Source organism: Suncus etruscus, chromosome 5 (assembly GCF_024139225.1).
Source record: "Suncus etruscus isolate mSunEtr1 chromosome 5, mSunEtr1.pri.cur, whole genome shotgun sequence".
Classification (NCBI taxonomy): Eukaryota; Metazoa; Chordata; class Mammalia; order Eulipotyphla; family Soricidae; genus Suncus; species Suncus etruscus.
The window spans coordinates 30,820,103-30,836,057 of record NC_064852.1 but is presented as its reverse complement, the minus strand read 5'-3'; the positions used below and the strand labels follow the sequence as shown (position 1 = coordinate 30,836,057).

General features: G+C 36.2%; 1 long non-coding RNA gene across 1 annotated transcript in view; it reads left to right on the top strand.

The window, feature by feature from the left end:
- The first annotated feature begins 2,047 nt into the window (after positions 1-2,047).
- Positions 2,048-15,955, top strand: part of LOC126009341 (uncharacterized) — a 365,449-nt gene continuing 351,541 nt past the window's right edge. Inside the window, exon 1 of the long non-coding RNA XR_007495896.1 lies at positions 2,048-2,150. This is a non-coding gene — a long non-coding RNA (uncharacterized LOC126009341). The remainder of the gene's footprint in view (positions 2,151-15,955) is intronic.

The following is a 15,955-nucleotide window of genomic DNA, read 5'->3' as shown; positions in this document are numbered from 1 at the left end:
ACAGAAAAATGATACCAACAACAGAGACTGTGTGAAAAATAAAAGTGTGTTGGCACTACAGACAATGTCTTGGATTGGACGATATAGCTTGCCTGGAGCCTAGAGTTGGTCTTATGCCAGGAAACTTCAGGGGTAGGGTCTCTTTGCATTTAGGCCAACGTTATTCCTTTCCATGCCTCTCATATTTTGGTGGGCCTATGCAAACAACAATTGCCACTCTAACACCGTTTTTACTGTGCTCCTTTGACTCTAATCCTTAAAAAAAAAACACTTAAAATTTGAGGTTAACTTAAGCTAATATGCATGTTCATGAAAATGTAAAAAATACTATGCCTCTAATGTTTAAGGAGTTACGTAAGTTTTATGGCTTTAGATTGCCTTGTGTGCTGTTAAGAAATATTATAATGTGTTACAATCTGGGGACTTGAGAGACAAAGTAATTGTACATGGATTTTGTTTTATTTACCTTAATGTTCTTTGGCTGAAAGTTCAAAGTTAAGATATCAGCAAGGGGACTTCTTCTGAGAATTATGTTATGGGTGATTGTCCTTCCACTGTAACTTTACCTTGTCCTCTTTCTTTGCATCTTTGTTCTCATAATTAAAAATAAAAAAATTAAAAAAAAAGAAAAGAAAATTAGGGATGCACGTTATACATGGGTGTGCATTATACTCGAATAAATATGTACTACTTGGCCATAGATAATATAAAAACACGCAATATGCTGCAGTGTAGGTGATATGGAGAGTATAATTTTGAGTGAAGTCAGTCAGAAGATGAGAGAGAGCAACACACTCAGAATGATTTCTTTTGTATGTGGGATAAAAGAAACTTTGTAGGAAAATATCAAATGCTTGATGGCAATAGGAACAAGAGTGGGAGAACTGGTCTTCTGTAGAAAGCTTACCACTTGGGTGGTAGTTGATTATAATTTAGGGAAGAGAATGCTAGGACAATAGAGGGAAGAAAAGTGCCAGTCACAAGACAAGCTGGTGGGGTGATAGAAATTGAATTAATAAACGTTGATGGAGGGTAATAGCACTGATGAAGGGACTAGTGTTGGAAAATGTAAACCTGAAACTCGATTATAAAAACATTTATAACTTTGTATTTATGGTGAGTCAAAGAAAATGATAATGGAGGCATTTCCCACTCTTGCTTATTGTGAACAAAGAATTGGAGAGGGCAGTTCCATCTATTAATTGCAGCATCTATTGATGATTGCTGCCTACTATTTTACTACTATGGTTTTGTAAAATGGTGTTTACTCCATTTTAAAGTTCTTATTACTATTAGTCATGATGTTTTTGCTTATCTATTACTAATTTACTTATGTTTTGTCTCAGATTTGCCATTGGTAGCTTTTTGTTTTGAGGGGAGCTGCACACAGCATGCTCAAGGATTATTCCTGGTTCACTCTTGTTGGGGCTCAGGGACCACATGAGGTGATGGATTGAATTCTGGTTGGCTGTGTGCATGGCAAGTGACCTACCTGCTATACTATCTTTAAAGCACCAATAAAAAGCTTTTGGATATATGGTCTTTGGTATTCTTTGGCTTTTACCCAAAGACTTTCTTACTTTGGGGCACCACAAAGTGTTTGTAGTTCACCTTATACCAACTGCCCCAACCTTGAGATTTATCATTTCTCTAAGGAGTTTGTTTCCTGCTGTTGTATAACAGGTTCTAAAACCAAGATTAGATCGCTAGAAGTACTCTTTGTTATTGTGGTGGAATTGCTTCTAGATTCTCTTGGTAGATACAAGTGAGAATCATTGTACATCAGTTAAAAAAAACCTTCCTCTTTTGAACTATTATTTATCACTATTTAATTATCTGTGAATTTTGAATCATGAAAGCCTTTTCTTAAAGAGAAAGTTAGCCATTTCAATTATGTAAAATTTATTATTTTATATATGTCCTGTAATTTGTTAAGTGTTTGAGAGAGGGATTTGTTATATAGTATTTTTTCTGACTTCATATGTTTTTAATACAGAAATAACTTTCAAAAATTGTTTGTTGGAGGGGCCGGAGAGATAGCATGGAGGTAAGGCACTTGCCTTTCATGCAGAAGGTCATTGGTTTGAATCCCGGCATCCCATATGGCCCCCCAAGGCTGCCAGGAACAATTTCTGAGCATAGAGCCAGGAGTAACCCCTGAGCGCTGCTGGGTGTGACCCAAAAGCCAAAAAAAATTATTTGTTGGAATTATTTTGAGCTTGCATTATATATTTTAATTTTACAAAGGATAAAAAAATTGATAAGAAGTAGAATCAAAATATCCAAGAATAATTTCTTCCATTTGTTTGTTTACTTTGATTTCCAAAAATTTATATTATTTGTTTACATATATCTTACACATTCTTGTTAATTTTTTCTATGTATTTAATTTATACCATTATTTCCTATAGCTAATTATTATGTATATAAAGCAGTTTACTTCATTAAATCACATTAAGGATTTTAATTAGCAACCCTATCAACCCTATAAAATTAGTAGGTGACATAAACAAGCTCTGCTAGGAAAAAGGTAGGTGGATGGCCAATAGACCCATGCAAAAATGTTTATCATCATATAATATTAGGGAGTTTAAGATTATTAATGATTCTCTCACTAGTGAAAATAACACATATTAAAATATTGAAATGATCTATGTTCATGAGGATGTAGTGAAAAAGGAATTATCTACTGCTTGTAGGAATGTTATCTGGTTTAACCCGATGGAAAACAGTATAGAGGTTTTACTGTAGACTGAATTGAGCTGCCATCTGACCCAACAATTTCACTTCTGGGTATCTTTCTCAGAACACAAAAACACTCATTAAAAAGGACATATACACACCATTATTCATTTCAGCACTTAGTCCAATAGCTAAGACATGGAATAAAAGAGTACAAGGACATATTAGTGGATTATGTAGGTGTGATATATACATATATGCAGCTATACATATCCTACGTAGCTGTAAGAAAGATAAAATTATGAAACTTGCTGCAAGTTGTATAGAAGTGGAAAAAAGATATCATGTTAAGTGTAGTAATCCAGAAGAAAGACAAATACAGAATGATATCAGTTATCTCTGATATAGAATTATATAGGCAAGGACATGCAATTAATAAACAGGGATACCGGGGTCAGAGAGATAGCACAGTGGTAGGGTGTTTGCCTTGTACACAGAGGAACCGGGATGGACGGTGGTTCTAATCCTGGCATCCCATATGGTCCCCTAGGCCTGCAAGGAGTGACTTCTGAGCACAGAGCCAGGAGGAACCCATGAGCACTGCCGGATGTGGCCTCCCTAAATAATAGGGATGCCTAGATAGCCCCTGACTCCAGAATATAGGAAGGACAAAGAAGGAAATAAATTGAGGGGAGAGATAAAAAGTGAATACCAGGCAGGATCCAAGGGTGTATCTTTTGGTGTAGAGGAGTGGCATAACTATATATAACTATTATATATACATATATAGAGAGATAGATATACAAACTGAAGAGTCTATAATAATAAAAGCAGGAGATCCAAACCATGACAACAAAACTTAAAAATGTACCTGTCAAAGAGGCATGTTAAAAGAATGGGGGTGGACATGTTTGAAAGTGAATCTGGGGACATTGGTGGAGGTGAAGTTGCACTGGCAGTGAGTTGGCTTTGGAACATAGTATGGCTAAAACTCAATTATGAATAACTTTACATATCATGGTATCTTAATAAAATATTAAAACATTAAAAAATATTAATCTCAAACCCTTATTTCCCTTATGAGCAATTTAAACTTTGAGGTCTTTATTCACAACTTCCACCTCTAAGTTTCTCCTTGATTTTTCTTCTTGTATTGGTATTACTATGATAAGTGTTGTGTATGTAAACATTTTATGGGATTATTATGTTACTGACCCTACCCTGATGGTGATTATGCCCTACCCTAGGGTGTGACCTGGCATTCTGCCCCCACCCTAGGGTGGTACCTGATTCTGCTTCCACTATTGGGTGATATCTGATCCCACCATTGGGTGGTACCTGATTCTGGGGGATAAAAACAAGGGTCTGTGGAAGGCGAAGGGCTTTTTGGCTGGAACTGAGGCTGAGACTTTGGACTTCAGTCTTGTCCACTGAATAAAGCTAATATTTTCACAAGCCTGACTATCTGCGAGCTGTTTACCTGCCGCTTCACCTCAGAACCTCTGGCTGAACAGGGTGGCAGACGCATGCTCTGAGCTGGAGGGGAAAGACCTCATCCTCCATCCCTCCATCAGTCAACCTCTTCAGGGGCTGACTTGCAACAATAAGCATCCAGTGTCATTATGATTGCTTATGATAACAATGATAATATGTCATTATCATTGTTTATTCTTACTTTTTGAAGCCTTTCTTCATTTTTTATTTTCTTTATTTTTTATTGAAGCACATTTTTATTAAGTCTTATAAAAAATTTTGTGCTGAGTGAACATCTCCTGAAAGCACCATTGGTTAGCATCTATTTGTGAGGGTAGTTTAGCTGAGTAGTATTTTCCATTGTCTTTGGTATCTGTTGTTGCTGGTAGAAAATCTTCAGTCAAACTATTTATTTAATAAATTTCTCTTTTGACCTCAGATGGTTTTTAAGTTGTCTCATTGCTTATAGTGCTTTGCTTATTACTATGTGTGTAGGTGTGTGCATATGGTAATTCACTTTCCTCAAAAATTTTTGGTTCCTAAAACAAAAATATTTTCTGGCATATAAGACGACCTTTCAACCTTAAAAGTCAACCTTAAAAGTCGGGAGTCGTTTTATATGCCGGTATACGGCATGCTGAAACTTATTCCAGTTTCAGGGACGAGTGATCCGCCCCCCTCTTACTTTTAAGAAGTAACTTAATTTTAAGACTTTTAGGAAGTTTTTCAGGGGTTCAAGTGTCATCTGATAGGCCAGAACATACGGTATGTCTTGAATTCTGGAAAATTCTTAAGAATTATCTTTGACTAGTTTAGGCGGCCTCTCAAACAATGCTGAAGGGCCCTCAATGCTATTCTTTGTGATACATAGAATGTGGGCGGATGCTTCATCACTGGAGCCTCGTGAAATACCACTACTTAGTTGCTGTAGCTTATCAGACATAGTCTGGCACTGCTCAGAGGTTTCCAAGGCTACATCTTGTGGTACTTGAGGTGAGGGTGGTGCTGGGAATCATCTTGGGGCTTTTCACATGTCAAGCATGCACTCATAGTCTCCTCTTCAAAATACTTTTCTTATTTTTATCCTCATGTTCTGAATTTTCTAATGTATATGCCGGAAATCATTATATTCTCTACGGATCTTAACTCTTTCATCTTTTCTGTCTCTCAATGTTGCATTCTGGGCAGTTTATTATATCTATTTTTATATTTCTCTTAATCTCTCAGTGGTTCTGCCTAGTTTTCTGTCCAGCTCTTCCACTGGGTATTTTTTCAGAGTATATATTTTTATTTCTAGATTTCATATTTCACTTCCCCCAATTTTTTCTTTTCTATACTGCCCTATTTTTGCCACATAATTTCTTTCCTGCTGTTAACTTTTGAGCCAGAGGTAGATCAAGGTTTTGTTGTACATTTATAACATCCAAAATGTAATACAGTTTGAAAGGATGGCATTTAAGGAAAATAATACACAATTACAAATATAAAGTTAAATACATAGCTAATATGTATTTATAATAAAAAATAACAAAAATTATAGTTGTCAAAAGATTGCCAAATGCCACAAGCATCATATAGACTCCAGAACAAGGAAAATATGATAATTGCCTAACATAGTTTTATAATAGGCTTCCTCTCTACAACAAGTGGTTTTTTTTTTAAAAAAATATATCTTTTTTTAAGGGGAGTTTAAGAAAATAAACTTAATATTTTCTCTAGTGTGTTATAGCATGACTTAGCTATTTTGGGGGAGGGGGTTGAGCCATACCCAGTGTTATTCAGAATTTACTCCTTGCTCTGTGCTCATGGATCGTTCCTGGTGAATAATATGAGATGCTGGGAATCAAACCTTGGTTTGGTGGTTTACAAGGCCAATGCAGCCTTACTTTACAATATAACCCAACCTGCTGCATTATCGCTATGACCCCTCATTTTTATTTTTGTGGTTTATTAAACTTAGATTTTTACCTCAAACAATATTTTCAGCAATATACATTTTATAGTTATCAAAATTGGGAAAATAACTTTTTTATTCATGAACTATAAGACTTGAAAGGATATCTACAAATGTTAAGTGCCTCTGCACATTTCAACGTTTTTTCTTTTCTATATACTTGAGTTATGAACTTTTCTCAGGGGTGGAAACATTTCTAGACTTTGAAGTATTTGATATAGACTTCTAAGGACAGGGGAATACTGGCCTCTATGCTCCCCTGCTTATAGGACTTCAATCTAGATTCAAGAATACCAGAATATTTTAGATTTTTTTCTTCCTCACCTCCTTAACTTTCATTCTCTTGTTCCCTCTCACATTGGTTTCAAACTCCAGGTATCCAACAATTTTGTTTATCTATATAGTCTAGGTGTTAGATTTGGACTCAGTTGAGTCCAATTAGGTAGGTCAGCTAGAATGCATTAATTTGTGGCATACAATATTGCATAATTTATTTTATTTGATATTATGTAATGTTAGTGATAGTTTTTATGCATACAATATTCTAGTAACACACTCTCCATCAGAATTACAACATTCACCTTCACCAACTGTATCAAGGTTCCCTTCCACATAACCCACCACCTTTCTGATTGGTTCAGTAGACCAATTCTTAGGTTCTGTGGATATTGACCATTACTTACTATTTTTTTTTAAATATTCCATATATGGGAAATATCATTCTGCATCTGTCCCTCTTTCTGATTGATTTAACTCAGCATAATATTTTCCAGATCCATCCACATAGAAATAAATTGCATGATTTTATCTTTCCTCTTAGCTAAGTCATATTGCATTGTGTATATAGTCCACATCATATCTTCTCAATTTTCTTTGTTCAGCCAAACATTTGAAAAAGCTTTATATTTTATATAATTAAAAATTTTAGACATCCTGGTTTACAAAACTGTTATTGGTAGAGTTTCATACATGAATAAGTGGACAGGACACTCCAATAATCTACTTCCTCTACCATTGTCCCAAAGAGGTCTTCCAACCCTGCACCTGCCCTTTTAGGAATGCTTCTGATTGAAGAACTGCTCTCAGTTTCTGCTATCTTTGGGTATTTGATATTTATAATTCTACTATTTCTTTAAACCCCACATATGAAAGAGATCATTTTGTATCCGTTCTTCTTTTAACTTGTCTTAGATAATATTCTCTATATCCAACCACATAGCAGCAAATTGAATGGTTTCATCCTTTCTTGAAGCTGAGTAGTATTGTACTGTGTTTATTTGACATAGTTTCTTTATTCAATAATTTGATTTAGATGCTTGGGTTGTTTCCAGATTTGGGCTATTGTGAATAAAGCTGCAATGAACACAGACGTGCAAATAACTTTTATGAATAAACTTTTTAGGCCCTTGGGATTACATGCCAAAAAGGTGAAATTGCAGGGATAGATAGGAGCTCAATTCCTACTTTGTTGAGAAATGTTCACATTTTTTCCCAAAATGTCTGGATCAGTTAACATTCCTACCAAGCTGTGAGTGACTGTTCCCTTTTCCCTGCATCATGCCAATGCTAGTTGATTATGTTCTTTGTGGTGTGTGCCAGTCTCACTGGTGTGAGGTGAACCTCATTGTTTTGATTTGCATTTCTCTGATGATAAGTAATGAAAAATTTTTGTGTATACTTTATTCTTTAAATAAGTTTTTGAACATCTCTTTCCCCCATTTTTGATGTTTTTTTTTAAATAAAGTTTATATATCTTGGTTAACAACTGTTTATCAGATGAGTGTCCTATCCATTCTGTGGGGTATTTTTATTCTTTCCATCATTAACTTTGTGGTGCAGAAGTTTTTTAGTTTTATATAGTCCCATTTAATTATCTTTGCTTCTGTTGGCTTAGTCAGTGGATGAAGCCATTGAAGATACATCTAAATTTAATTTCATGAGGTGTTCTACCTATGACTGCTTCAGAATAGTCTATGGATTCTGGTCTGATACAAAAGTCTAATCTATGTTGGTTTAATTTTGTGCATGGTGTAAGCTAGAGGTCTGAGTTCATTTGTTTTTCATAGAATGATTAATTATTTTGTCTTTTTTTAAATAATTTTTATTGTGACCAATGTGAATTACAAGTCTTTCACATCATATTAAAGGTACAAAGTGACAATGAATCAGAGCCATTCCCACCACCAGTGTTGTCCTCCCTCCACCCCTGTTCTTCACATGCATCTGATACCTTCCCCTTTGCCCCCTGGACTGCGGTGTAACAGGTCTCCTTTGTGTATAGTTTGTTGTAGATTGAGTGTCTTGATTCTGTTGTTGTTGACTTTGGGTTTGGTGTTTAGATCTGATCATTTTTATTTCCACTCAAATTTTAAACGACTGCTCCTGGTATCATCCATTTTCCTCCCTCAATTTATAAGGCAGAAAAAGATGAAGATTCAAGTTCTGTGGTTCTGTTGGGGAAAACGAAGCAAACCAACCAAAATGACAAAAACAAAAACAAAACAAAAAACACTCCACCACAGCAACAAGAAAAAGACAACAATAATAAGAAAGGAAAAGGGAAAGAGCAAAAAGGGGGAAGGGCTAGTGTGGCAAGGTATTTTTTTATTTTTGTATAGGCACAGTAAGTATTGGGGATATTAGAAAGTGAATTACCTTGGCCTAAGAGATTCAGGGTTTCTCTACTCCTGAAGTATACTATCATGGTAACAACTATAGGCTCAGGACATGTTCATTATCAAACCCCAAGGTCTTTTTATGGTGCTAAGGAAATGTTCTGCTCAGTTGTGACTGAAAATCTAAGTCCTCTGTCATTAGAGAGCTTGGTATTTGCACAGATCTTAGGAAAACATCTAGGATAGAGTTTTTCTTTATAGTTCTAGAAGTTCTGCTCCATCACAGTTGTTATAGTTAGTCTTCTGTAATTAGTGATCTTGGTTTTTGCATAGATCCTAGAATAAAGTTTATTAGTATAGAGTTTTTCCTTGCGGTTCCAGAAGATCTGTTCAGTCATGGTTGTCAAAGTTAAACCTCTGGAATTAGAGAACTTGGTTTTTGTACAAATTCTAGGCCACAGCATAGACTAGGATCTTATTGGTCCCAGGAAGAGTTCTGCTCAGTCGCAGTTGTCAAAGTCAATCTTCTGTAATTGGTGAACTTGGTTTTTGCATAGATCAAAGGATGGTGCATCTTCTGATTTTATGTTACTATTAGGTGATGAGGTAGGGCAACTTGCTCTTAGATCAAGTTGTTGCTGTTTCCTCAGGATGTAGTATCAAGCTGGCACAAGTTGGTGCCAGCATGGTATTAGGAACTCCTCAGGGGGGACTTTGATTCCTGGTGCTGTTGCAGAGAACTGTATTGGTTCTATGGTTAGAATCTGGAGTTTGGAATTGGACAGTCCTGTCTGATCACATGGAGTCTAAGTCGAGTCCCCATGACAAGTGTTCAGGTGAGAGACAACCCTGTATTATAAAATTTATTGGTTCTTATCCCTAAGAGAGAAGAGATTGTTACTATACATAAGATTTCCCTTTCTGAATATATTAAGCTGAGAAGCTTCTGCACGTCAAAGGAAATAGTGCCAAGGATACATGAGCCACCCACTGAGTGGGAGAAACTATTCACCCAATATCCATCAGATAATGGGGCTAATCTCCAAAATATACAAGACACTACAGAACTTTACAAGAATAAAACATATAATTCCATCAAAAAATGGGGAGAAGAAATGGACAGACACTTTGACAAAGAAGAAATACAAATGGCCAAAAGACACATGAAAAAATGCTCCATTGGGGCCGGTGAGTTGGCGCTAGAGGTATGGTGTCTGCCTTGCAAGCACTAGCCAAGGAAGGACTGCGGTTCCATCCCCCAGCATCCTATATGGTCCCCCCAAGCCAGGGGCAATTTCTGAGCGCTTAGCCAAGAGTAACCCCTGAGCATCAAATGGGTGTGGCCCAAGAAACCAAAAAGAAAAAAGAAAAAAAAAAAGAAAAAATGTTCCACATGACTAATCATCAGGGAGATGCAAATCAAAACAACTATGAGGTACCACCTCACACCCCAGAGATTGGCACACATCACAAAGAATGAGAACAAGCAGTGTTGGCGGGGATGTGGAGAGAAAGGAACTCATCCACTGCTGGTGGGAATGCCGTCTAGTTCAACCTTTATGGAAAGCAATATGGAGATTTCTCCAAAAACTGGAAATCGAGCTCCCATACAATCCAGCTATACCACTCCTAGGAATATACCCTAGGAACACAAAAATACAATACAAAAATCCCTTCTTACACCTATATTCATTGCAGCACTATTTACCATAGCAAGACTCTGGAAACAACCAAGATACATGTCAACAGATGAATGGCTAAAGAAACTGTGGTACATATACACAATGGAATATTATGCAGCTGTCAGGAGAGATGAAGTCATGAAATTTTCCTATACATGGATGTACATGGAATCTATTATGCTGAGTGAAATAAGTCAGAGAGAGAGAGAGAGAGAGAGAGAGAGACACAGAATGGTCTCACTTATCTATGGGTTTTAAGAAAAATGAAAGACATTCTTGCAATAATTTTCAGACACAAAAGAGAGGAGGGCTGGAAGTTACAGCTCACCTCATGAAGCTCACCACATACAGAGATGAGTTTAGTTAGAGAAATAACTACATTTTGAACTGTCCTAATATTGAGAATGTATGAGGGAAATGGAGAGCCTGTTTAGAGTACAGGCGAGGGTCGGGTGGAGAGGAGGGAGACTTGGAACATTGGTGATGGGAATGTTGCACTGGTGATGGGTTGTGTTCTTTACATGACTGAACCCCAAACACAATCATGTATGTAATCAAGGTGTTTAAATAAAAAAATATAAAGATTTTCCTTTCTTTAGTATGCCTATGCAAAATTCTTTGTCTTTAATATGCATTAATAATTACACTTCCTTATACCTACCTAACAATGTGTTTTTGCCTTAAATTTAAAAATAATTTCTCTTCTTATTAACTTTTTAGTTTTTTACATCCAGAAAGTCTTGAGCCATTTTAGTGGACACTGTTAGATTTGACAGACTCTGTAGCTATCACTACAATCATGATACAAACTTAGCTTTATATCCCAAAATATTTTCTTATGCCCCTTTGTAGTCAAATATTCCCTTTTCCTCTAGCCTCTTGCAATGACTCATATGTTCCATATCTTTTATTTTTTTAAGGAATATCATATAAATGAAATCATTCAGGATGCAGTATTTTAGGTCTGGTTTCTTTCACTTAGTGTAATGCATTTGACATTCATCTTCTGCATTGCTCATGTTAGTAGTTTGCTCATTTTCTCACATTATGAAAAGCAACTGCAAACTTTCATTTTGAAAGGCTAATTATCATCTTTATCAGTGAGGATTGATTGATATATGATATTATTACTGCTAAAGTACTGTCAATAACTGTGTCTAATTGCACCATATTTTAGATTTATAGGGGGGAGAAGAGAGGCAATGGCAAAATTTGCGATTTAAACATCTTTAAAATGGGAATAGACATGATGTAGAGGTTGCATAAAATAGTCCAATGCCAGTTTAATGTTTGTGCAAATATGGGAGAGATCTGAGAGGTGGCAACGACATGATTTTAAAATACTGAACCAGGCAAGTACATGAAAGTAGTTAACTATGCACAGGATGGAATGATGGTGTTTCATTGAACCTAATGGAACTTATGAAGTATGAAGACCCCTGAGTTGTTTATTACTTGCTCAAAAGACCATCTACCTTCCATTCCAAATCTACTAGCTGCTATGCACAGTTTTCTCTGATGTTAGAGTAGCAAGGGCTTTGGCATATTCTCAAACCCATGGGCTTGTGAGACAACACAAAAGAGCAGTCAGTTAGCAAGCCGCACTCTTCGCCTACCTTTCCAGAAACTTGGTGTGAGGTCTAGCTGCCAAGCTGCACACCTGCTCCAGTCTGTCTAGTCACATGACCCACAGAACCGTGAGTTCCCTTACGTGAGGCAGCCACACACCTGTTCTCCTTAGTTTGGCAAGCAAACCATGTTTATGGCCTGAGCCAAATTTCATCTTCAGATGCATACACAGAATCCGCATTCCAAGTTACAGGAGGTAACTACACGTCTGGAGTGAGGATAAGCCTTGAAGCTGGCAAGGCGGGTCCCTCCCCACACCTGTGAGCTGTGTTGCCAAGCCCAAAGGATATAAAGCACATATGAAATACAGGTATTGCTCTCAAGTACCATTCTTCCCAATGGGAGTTTGGCAGTGGGGAGTTTGGCAGTTTGCTGCATGTTGTACCAATGAATGGCTCATCTTAGCATTTTGAGCAGGAAACATTAGTATATAGAATCTTAGTGTAGAAAAGTCCTCCCATATAATACAGGCAAGTTAATCAGTGACTGCTATGCTTGGATAGTGTTTATCTCTTTATCACGAGTCAGCAGTATCCTGTGAAATAGCTAATATTGTATTAGTGATCAGAACCCCTCTGGCTTTACCAAAATTAAATCTCCACAACATCAGGTGTTATTCCTCTTTACAAGTGATTCCTGAGCATAAAAGCATATGGAAAGAGGGATGGGGAACAAGGTGGAGAGAACCTGGTCATGTATGGTCAATCTTCAAGGTTGATTGTTCGTTCATAACTTCCTAATGGAACAAGATTTAATGAAGAAGTCCACTTATTTGCATTAATTCTTGGGCAAATTATATGTTCATAGAAAGATTGTATAGACTTAAGTTCATTTATTAGCATTTTTACAAAGTAAACCTCATAGGGTTACTGAAATTTGGTGCCCAAATGTAATATTGGAACTTTACCCCAAATTTATACTCTTACAAGTATAAATCTGTCCTAATGCATATATTCTAAATGGATTTGTTCCTTCTGCTCCCTTTGAGGATCCTTGGAAAAATGCCTATTAAAATTTATGATTTTTATTAGGGAAAATGCATGTTTCTTATTGTTTCTTTCTCCTTGGCTAAATCATTTCTATTGATGTCAACCACAGGTTCTTCCTGCCAAACTCTGCCAGAAAGAAGAGGGAGATGGAAATAAAAGAAGAAATGTACTCCATTTTTCAAGTGCCTAGGATGTGTGATGTCATTTTACACTAAGTCAAATTTCTCATGTATTTTGGACATTAAGTCTAGACCTTGACATTCACCACAAGAAGCTCAGTTAGAACTGAACTAGTTAAATAATTTGATTTAACTGCTCCTTTTAAGCTATTCTGTGAACCTGTGAATCACCACCACAAATAAAGATGGCATATACCACACTTTACCTAATCTTTTCCTGCTTGGAGAGATCTAGATTAAAGTTGCCACCTATGATCTTTACAGATCTGTAAAGTAGTAAATAAGATCATCCATTACCAAGAGTACCACACTTACCAGTCTTTGTGCACAGCATACAATGAATGCTTCAGGGAGTTAAGACAATAGAAATTTGTAGTCTAAAAAGATCTCTTGCGTGCTTTAGCTCAGAAAACTCAGCCAAGGAGCTGGATAAACAGTGATCAAAAACTGAAATGCTATTCAATGAAAGAAATTCATAATGTAGTTTAAGTATGCACTGAATCTTTTATTAAAATATCTTGGCTTATTAAATGCCATATTTAATGTTGCTTTCCAAATACAGTTTTAATAATGATCATAAGTGTACCGTGGTGAAATTTGTGTACCCATTAAAGGAGAGAAATATGTCCACATGGTACAGTCATAAAACCTGCAAACTGCCATTTTGTGAGTTACTAAGCGGGGAACCAACACTCAAATGCAGACTCGCGGCAGCTGCAAGAAAAGGAAAGAAGTTTCTAAATGCTGACACCGGTCATGAAACTGATATTTTATTTAGATGTCCTTGCAGCACAGAACTCTCCAAAATCATGTTTATAGTCTTCGTGCAATAGAAATACAAGCACGAGTGTATATTTTGGCAGGTAGAGCCCGATTTAGTTGTAATAATTCACAGCGCTGCTCCAGGGCTTCCATGTTGCTCCAGGCAAAAACCTGTATTATAAATTACAGCATACAAAGCTGAATTTGACCTACCAGTTGATGCATAATAAACTGACTTAATTCTGAATATTAACTACACATTGTGGCCTAAAGGTTTTATGCTCTCTAAATGTAACAATAAATTATACAAAAATCTTTCTCTTGGGTGAAGCCTAAATATAAATAAATCCCCAATCTTAATACCAAGCCGAAAGCCCGGTTACTATAGATACCAGAGGAATATATTAATCTTAAATATGATTGCTGAATAAAATAACTTTAGATATCACTAAGTACCTGAACTAATCATAGAAACTTTGGGAGAAGTTTCAGTACTTTAATAAGCCACTTTCTTATTGGCTACATTTCATGAGTGGCACACTGGAAAGGTATCTCCTTGTCTTCTCAGTGATCTGCAATAATAAAATGATTTACTTAACAGAAATTCTTTCTTCTTCCAAGCACAGACTTTAGCTTGCATAAATGAGCAGAAAATATTTATCAATAAAATGATGAGTGGGGATGGTTTTGAAACCACATCGTCAGATCTACATACTTTGAATTTAAAGAATGTATTTACTTTGATGTAGTTATTTTGTTCTACAAATGACTTCTTGTGTGATATGATCACTGAGCTGCTTTGAGTTCTTCGACTTACTTTTGAAAGAGAGAATAAAAAAGGAAAGACTCATCATTAAAACTTATGTCTAAAATGCTTAAAATTATTATTATAACTTTTATTAATATTATAATCATCATTGGGGCCTGAGTAATAGTACAGAATATAGGGTGTTAGCCTTGCCTAATGCCAACCAGAGTTTAATATCTGGTACCCCAAACCCTAATAGGAGTTATGCTTGAGTGCAGAGCCAGAAGTAAGCCCGGAGAACAGTCTGGTATGGCCCAAACCATATATATATATGTATACATATGTATGTATGTATATGTATGTATATATACATGTATATATTATATATGATATCATATTATACACAGCAAAGCTGTCTTAGAGAAACATTAAACCTTGAAATAAAGAATAGGATTTTTCTGCTATGCATGTATCATGTGACCCCTTTCCTGGTCAAAGTTGGTAAAAAAAAATAATTGCTAATATTCAAATTACCTCTTTAGAAAATTTGAACTGACAGATGCAGAGCATGGATGTTACTCTCTAATGGTTCTGAACTTGAAAGCCTGACTTTTCTATTTGGGATCTGTTTTTATTTGCTATTCTTACATTCATGAGCTATCCTTCCAATCTACAATCATCCCTTTCCTAAAGTTAGATCAAAACTCCTTTCTTCTTAGTAACTGAACAATCCAAGGCAATTTTGGACAAGTGTCTTTTGAGTTCCTTTCTAGAGCACCTACTATATTTTGGTTTACTGTTAGGATATAATAAAATGAGTTTTTAAATACAAAATTATAATTATTCTAAATACAGGACCTGTGGTTGGAGTGAAGTGGGGAAAATATCTGTTAAGATTGAAGGGAGATAATAAAAGTACACCTCAGTGATGGTTATTTTCATTCTCCCTTCATAAGCATTCCACCAATAGGATACTAGTGTCCCTTAATATCTTACTTCAACTGTCAAAGTCAATGTTATTCACTCCATTTTAGTTTCTCTGTGTATTTTCAAAGTGTTGAACACACTTAAACACTGTGCTAAAGAGTTCATTGCTCTACATCTGTCTTCCTCCTTCAGAAGCAACTTGAAGGCAGGAACAACGCTACTCATCTTAGTATCTCCAGGGTACAATTAAAAGAACCTGTGGGGAACACTCCGCATGCCAGGATTTCTGGGTCTTTGACTGGTATGTTGGGGGCT